Below are 5,684 nucleotides of genomic sequence, written 5' to 3'. Positions count from 1 at the left end.
TGAGTGCCACTATGCATGTATGGAGGTCACAGAACCACTTTGTGAAGTTGGCTTTCTTCTTCCACCATTACAAGGGCCCCAGAACAAACAAAGGTTGCCTTGCAAGCCAGACAACCGCCTTTATCCACTGAGCCATCTTTCTGGACTTTGAAAAAAATTTTTTAACGGTTTCTATTTTTCTTGTATTTGCCAGCATAATTTGAAAACATTTTTGTGATACAGATATGTCACCTTTTTTTTGGGGGGTATATAAAATATAGAAAAAAAACTCCTATTTTTTTTCTGGGACTCCAAGAGAAATTAGTACCAGACTCCTCTGTTGACACCTCAAATCAGTCACAGGCTTCCATTGGTAAAAGGCATCTTGCCTTTGAGATTGACATTCACTCAGACCTGTGCTTTGGTGGGGGAACTGAGTTGGGGGAGGGGTAACACTACCTAAAGACTTGGCTCCTGTGGGGGTTGGGGATTTCTCTCCTCCCTGTCTACTTGTTCAAGATAGAACCATGACTTTTCTTAGTCTGGGTGGCCTAGGAGACCCAGGCTTCATACCTTGGAGAATTTAGGCAGCTCTGCTCCCAGATTTGCATGCAGGCTCTGAGGGAAGGGGTGGAGACTCCAAGGGCCAGGGGCCTTGGGGCTTTAGGTTGGCCACACCCAGTGGTCCTGGTTCCATTGATCCAGAGGTTGGCTTGTGAACAGCACAGCTGGATGCTTGAGGCAGTGTTGTAGTAAATATTTAAAAAAATATATATATATATAATAAATTTATCTCTTTATCGGCCCTGACTCTCAGGCCTGACCCTGATACCTCTGGCACCCGGTCGGAGCTGCCACCAAGGCCCATCTCTGTCCGCACAACTCCCTTCCCTTGGTGGTCTTCCTCTGCCTGCCTTCCACTCCAGGGGTTCGTTTACAACTCAACACAAACACAACTCTACAGCCTGATAGCTTTTCATATAGGTTTATATGTTCAACTCTCAATCCACAAACCCTCTACACAACAAGATTACATCAAATAGACAAAGATACAAACTGCCCTTCTATATGAGATACTAGACCTATAAAATCTTTAATGTTCATAGCTTTTTAGCACCAATAAATCCTACCTGGGTCCAGCTGGTCCTTGGGAACCTTCATGTTGCCACAACCTTATCCTCCATCCTCTGACCTCCTCAGACCTCTCCTCTCTCCCTCACCCCACCCTGTCACTGGCTTTCCTTTATTTTACTAATTAAAATGGGAAGGTTCAGATGAAGTCATCTCTTGAGTTAGTGACTAGGCAGCCCTTCTTGGAGAAGTAGAATTAACATTAAAATACAAACAGTTTCAGGTCAATCTACAGGGCAGTGTGTGCCTTCCCTGGTTATGTTAATACATAAACATATATGCATATGCCTCGGGAGATGTTTTGTTTTTATTGTTTGTTGTTTTGAGACTGTGTAGCCCTGGCTGTCCTGGAACCCCCTGTGTAGACCAGGCTGGTCTTGAACTCACAGAGATCCACCTGCCTCTGCCTCTCGAGTGCTGGGATTAATAACCTGGCACCGTGAGGCCCAGCCTTCGATATTTTGAGATATCTAGACATGGTGCTGAAGATGTATGTATGGCCCATCTAGACATGGTACTGGATATGAATTGCATCCTGTCCTGCCTAACTTTCCTTCTACATTGCTCCAGGCAGAACTGCTGGGGGCCGTGGGAAGCTCCTGGCCTGAGCTTTGTGAGTCTTGGCTGGGCACCTCCCACATCCTGGCCATCTCAGCATGGGCTTAGCAGTTCCTGGGAACTTCTGGCCAGCTTTTGTCTTTCTCCCTCTTTGCTAACTCTGGGACGTTCCTAGGATTCTCAGCAGTGAGGACTGGCCTCATCTGGGGCAACTGTGGGCCTAGAGCTTCTCCCTTCTCTGAGCTCCACTTTCCACAAAGGTTTAAATCTAAGAACATTGCAAGAGGACAGGACAAAGCAAGTGAAATGGTTCATGGGGCCAGTGTGAAATCCGATTGGTTCCATGCTAGCTCTGCTGTCAAAATCTGTGTGAACTGGGCCGGTACTCCCAGCTGCTGAAGAGGCTGAGGATTTTTCAGGGTTAGTCTGGGCAACTCAGTGAGACTATCTCAAAACTCGGGAGGTAGCAGCAAACAGATTGATTTCTGTCAGTTTGAGGCTAGCCTGGTCTACATAGTGAGTTCCAGGCCAAGCCAGTATCTCAAACAGGGAGCTCTTGTTTTAAAAAAAAAAAAAAAAAAAAAAAAAAAAAAAAATATATATATATATATATATATAATTTTATTTTAATATATATATATGAATATATGTTATTTTAAGAAGGCTGGAAATGAGCTGGAGAGATGGCTCAGTGCTTAAGAGTAGTGGCTCTTCCAGAGGTTCTGAGTTCAATTCCCAGCAACCACATGGTAGTTCACAACCATCGGTAATGGGATCTGGTGCCCTCTTCTGGTGTGTCTGAAGAAGTGACAATGTATTCACATACATACAGAATAAATTAAAAGAAAAAAAAAAAGGCTGGGGCTATAACTCAGTGATAGAGTGTTTGCTCGGCACACAAACCCCAGTACTAAAGTGAGGTAAAGCAGAAAGGCCATGAGGGTGCTCTGGGTTTCCTCACTCACTGTTCCAGGGATAACAATTGATACCTGCTCGATGGGTTTGTAGATGGAACCTCGGCCCTAGCACAGCACAGCTTTTGTAAGGAACTCAGACGTGTAGGGTAAAAGTCTGGATAAACCACCTATTTCTAATTCCATGTGTGGAACTCCCATGGACAGACACCTGCTAGGAACAACCAGCATGCTAGATCTGAGCCCAGAGTCAAGACTCAGGGACAACAGCTCCAGGTCTAACACAGGTCTGAATGTTCTGCCCTTCCAGGAGATGTCCCACGGGGACATCTAGTTATCAAACCCACGGGGCTGAATCCTAGTTAGTTTTTGTTGTGGTTGTTGTTTTCCCCTCAACTTGATAGAACTCAGAGTTTGTTATTTGGGAAGAGGAACTTCAATTGAGAAAATACTCACATGGTCCTGTAGGCAAGTCTATGGGGGTATTTTCTTAATGATTGGGACCCAGGCAAGTAGGGGCAGTAACACCAGTGGTGGTCCCAGGTGGTCCTGAGAAAGCAGGCTGAGTAAGTTAGAGCATTTCTCTGTGGCTTCTACTTCAGTTCCTGCCTCTAGGTTCCTGCCTTGGTTTCTCTTAATGGACTGTCACCAGGCATATGTAAGTCGAATAAACCCTTTCCTCCCCAGATTGCTTTTTGTCATGGTGTTTTATCTATCGGAGCGATAGAAAGCAAGCTAAAACAGACAGAAAGAGGCTGGGTAGTCGACTAGCTCTCGCTTAATAAACAGTGCCTAAAATCTGATTTTAAGAGATCCAGGACAGGACTTATGTTTGTCCTCCTGAATCACTTGGGCTGCTCTAAGGCTCCACCTCCTAGCACTCTAAGGCTATTTCTCCTGCAGACCTGGGGTATTAACGCTAGTAGACTGAGCAGTGGTGAGGCGGAATCTGCTCCCGCCCCATCCCTGCGATGCTCCGCCTCTGACCGCACCCCACCTCGCCCCACCCGGCAGCCCTCTCTTGCCCGTTGTTCAGCCCCGCCCCGAGCCGCGCCCCTCCGCCGATGCTCCCTCGTTCACTCTCAAGCGGAGCCTGCCCTCAGGCCCTGCCGGCTGCATAGGGCCGCCTGGAGGCTGGCGCCCTCCGGTCACTTCGGGACCCTCCCGCCGTATCCCCTGGGTAACTGTCTCCAGGGAAACGGAGCCCGCCCCTGCCACCGACACCGGGTACGAAACCCACCTGTGCGGGAGTCTTTGGGGTCCCTGTGTTGTCTCCCCTAACTGGCCAGATGCTCTGCCCCGCCTAATACCAGGCTTTGTCGGCCTGGGTTTGGGTGGGTAGAGTGGGAGTTCATCAGGGTCCTAGGGTGGTGGAGCTTAGGAGAGGCAGGAGCATCCGGAGGCGACAGCACCTCACTGGAGAAGCCGATTCATACACAGGGTCTAGCCTTCCTGGGATTCCCTGGTGTGTGTGTGTGTGTGTGTGTGTGTGTGAGAGAGAGAGAGAGAGAGAGAGAGAGAGAGAGAGAGAGAGAGAGAGAGAGAGAGAGAGAGAGAGAGAGATGGAAGAAGGAGGAGGAAGAGGAAGTGCTGAGTTACATCTTTTTGTGACTCTAAGGATGAAATCCTGGGTGTGTCTCCTGCCGCCCTTGATGCCGGACCCTCAGTGGGCTCCCGAGGAGGATGTCATTTGCTTAGGAGGAAGAGCTGTTTACTTCTCTGGAGCCGAGCAGTTCAGTGCGCGCTCCCCACCCACCCCCTCCCCCTGTCCCCATTCCCTACCCATCAGTCGCACGCTCCGCTCCATCCCTAGCTTTGCCCTTGAACCAAGAGGGGCGGCTAACCGAAGATGTACCTAGGCTCAGAGGTCCTATCGTCTTCAGCTCTGGGACTTAGTCCTTCCTAACGAATCCCTGGTGCATTCTTTCCTGGCTTCCTCGTCTCCCGTCCTGAATTTCTGAGGATGCAATCTTCTGGGCTCCACCATGCTTTTCTGCTTTGTCTTTCGCGTTCTCAAGGCGCTTTCTTTCCGCACCGAACTTCTCATTTTCCTGGCTCAGTGCTACAACTGTTTACCTTGCTCTCTTAATATTGTTATTTCCACTGGTCAGCGTGGAAGTTATTTCTCTTTTAGTCCTTGACCCAAGCCTCGGGGTCGGTCTCTGATAGTTTTCCTGGGAAGTCCTAGTGGCCCTCCTAGTTGCTGAACGGAAGGGTGTGTATCCACACCCACCTGCCCAGGCTCCTGCTACAGGGCTGCTGAGTGCGCTTTCAGGGTCTGGCCGGCTAGAGGACTTCAGCTTAGACCCAGGGAGATGTGTGTATATATATAAACCGTTTCTAGCGGAGTTCCTAAGGGCTTTGCTTTTGTCTTAGGGAGAAGCCAGTAATTAGTGGGTTGTCTTGTGCGTCTTCAGCAGCCCTTCCCACTCTAACGGAACCGAGGCTCAAGCCACCCCACTGTACGGGTACCCAGGAGCAGGATGTCCATTCATTTTCCCTTAGGGAGTAGGTTATTTCTAGGTGTGCCCGAGGTGGAGAGGAAACACCCCTCTGCTCACAGCTGACCTTTTCATCACTAACCCAACAGGGATGAATTCCCCTTTAGATTTGGCTTTGGAAAGAGATCTTTGGGATGAAGAGCTGACGTGAATGAACCTATCTTTATTTTTTTTCAGCCACTCAATGGAGAATTCCAACTTAGGCATGGCTCAGATCAGTTAACTTTGCTTTCACAAAACCAACCAGCAGCTCTAAGAGACCACCTGAGCCATTGGTGCACACCCCTGCTTCAGGTCTGGGGACACCCCCGTGGTTTGCTTCTATGTTACCACGGGGAACTGGGGTGGGGGGTTGACGCAGGTATTGAGAAAGGCTGACCCAGCAAAATGAGATTGGCTTACAAGAAGGGAATCTGAGATGAAATAGTGTTTCCTTCAGTGCTGGGGGCTGTTTGCATGTTAGGTAAGCATTCCCACTGAGTTACATACCCACTGCCCTGAGATACATCATCAGTAGGTACTGGATTCTGACATCTGTGTTTAAAGCATTCTTTCTTCCTTTCTTTCAGATGTATAAGGAGCTGAGAGCCAGGCAGAAGTG

This window comes from Micromys minutus, assembly GCF_963924665.1.
Source record: "Micromys minutus genome assembly, chromosome: 9".
NCBI lineage: Eukaryota > Metazoa > Chordata > Mammalia > Rodentia > Muridae > Micromys > Micromys minutus.
This window is presented reverse-complemented; position numbering follows the sequence as displayed.